Raw genomic sequence first — 2,063 nt, forward strand, 5'->3', positions numbered from 1 at the left:
CCCAAATTTGTTTTACTTGGTAAGGTCAATGATTCATTCATTAACCAGGAGTCTCATTAAAAAGGAGAGACATGACTTCCCAAAGCTCAGGGGATCCAGGGTTCTCAGAGCAGAGGCTGATGGGAGAGGCAGGAAGACAACATCAGCTTCGTGACTGGGCTTGGGGAGCTAGAGAGCACCCAGGATTCTTCCCTTCCTTAATACAAGGTGGAGTGTTCCTCCTAAATAGGAATAATATGTGGCCTGTGGGTGAGTCCGTTCTCTAACAAACTCCGAGACCCTCAGGAGCAACTGCCGTCTTATTCATTCCAGAACATCTATCGAAGAAGAAGCATTGCAAATGCCGTTCCTTTTTGTTGTTTAAAATAAGAATTTATTTACTTTTTCTTTTTTAATTTAAATTTTATTTTCCACTTATAGTTTGCATATTATTTTGTATTGGTTTCAGGTGTACCATTTAGTGGTTAGACAATTATATACTTGTGAAGGCATTAAGAAGCACAAATTGGTAGTTACAAAAGAGTCATGGAGATGTAAAGTACAGCATAGGAAATATAGCCAATAATGTTGTAAAAACTCTGTGCCGGGCCAGGTGGGGGCTGGGAATATCACAGGGAGCGCTTTGCAAATGCTTTTCCTTATTTAATGAAGGGGAAACCGAGGTCCACAGAAATAGAACTAGACTGAAATTGAAAAGCAGTAGAAAGAGTTGAAATTCAACCAAATTGTTGGACTTCCAGCTACTCAGGCAGCTAGCTCTTCCTTGATATTTTATTCTTTTTTTTTTTTCCAGGGGAGATTGCGAATGCAGTCCCCCACTACCACAAATGATGCAGTGGAGTTTTCCACATTTGGGGAAATTGCAGGGGTCAGCACATCCGGAGTGCAATGGAGAAGCCTCGCCCTGGGACAACTACCTTGGCCATCATGGTACCTCCCTTGATTACTTGGTATCTTCAGCAAGGAGAAGAAAGATGTCTTCCCGTCGAATGTGTTGTTAATCCCCTCGCTTGACCAAAAGGAGAGCCAATATTTTGAAAAGATTTTTTTTTTTAATCCCATAACTGATCTCACTGCCTCGGGCACCCTCCCCTAAAACACAATTTCCTAAAACTTAAATCTGCTTATGTCGTTCTCCTGGTTAAATCCTTAAACCACTCCCTATTGACTTTAGGATCAAATCCAAAGGCCTTGAAATAAGGCCATTTCTTAACTCGACTCCTTAACTTGACTCCTGCCTCCCTCACCAGCTTCATCCCTTCCTGCCCCCAACATATACATTCTCCATTCCAGCTACCAGAAGCTTCCACTGGCCCCAATGGCCAGACTCGGTCTCTTTCCTCTTTTCTCTGAGGTGCTGAGCATACTGTACTCGGCCTGCCCATCTCTTTCACCTTTCTAACTTCAACCCCGTCAAAGCCAGATACCACTTCCTCTCAGATGCCTTGTCAGTTTCCTTGCAGGACACTGTGCAGACCCCTTAGCAGGAAGGTTTCACCACCTTTACTAGTAAGTGATCCCTCTGCCAACAGGCCTGTGAGCTCCCCCTAGGGGAGAGGCTGGGAATATCCATGTCCACAGCCTCAACCTCCACTACAGTGCCTGGAACAAATAGACAGTAAATAGTAGATAGGTAATTAACAGATGCCTCTGTCTCACCTAAAGCAGGCCCCTTTCCTTTAGTAATTTTACATTCAACTATTTATACTGATGTTTAACTACAACCTAGAAAAAATTAGGGAAGCAGAATCTATTGTCAATTACTCTGAAAATGATTATCACCTGCTTTCTCAGAGAAATAAGACTGGCATCAATAACCAAAATCAACAGACGATCCAGAAGTCATTTTTAGCTGGCTTGGGGTGCATGACATTGTGGTATAAATGTGTGTGTGTGTGTGTGTGTGTGTGTGTGTGTGTGTGTAGGGGAGGTGCATGTGTATGGTATGAATGAAGCAGGAAAAGGCATGTGCAATTGTGTGTGATGTTCGCTTTTATACTTTGACCTTTGTTTTTGCTGACCATGCATACGTGCCTGTTCCCTGAGAGCATACTCACTATCAG

The 2,063-nt window shown here is 43.0% G+C and overlaps 1 non-coding gene across 1 annotated transcript; it reads right to left on the reverse strand.

The window, feature by feature from the left end:
- Positions 1 to 792: 792 nt before the first annotated feature.
- LOC114233170 (U1 spliceosomal RNA) lies at positions 793 to 954 on the reverse strand. The gene has a single exon (XR_003619310.2). It is a non-coding gene; the product is annotated as a U1 spliceosomal RNA (small nuclear RNA).
- Positions 955 to 2,063: the final 1,109 nt, after the last annotated feature.

Source organism: Eptesicus fuscus, chromosome 22 (genome assembly GCF_027574615.1).
Source record: "Eptesicus fuscus isolate TK198812 chromosome 22, DD_ASM_mEF_20220401, whole genome shotgun sequence".
NCBI lineage: Eukaryota > Metazoa > Chordata > Mammalia > Chiroptera > Vespertilionidae > Eptesicus > Eptesicus fuscus.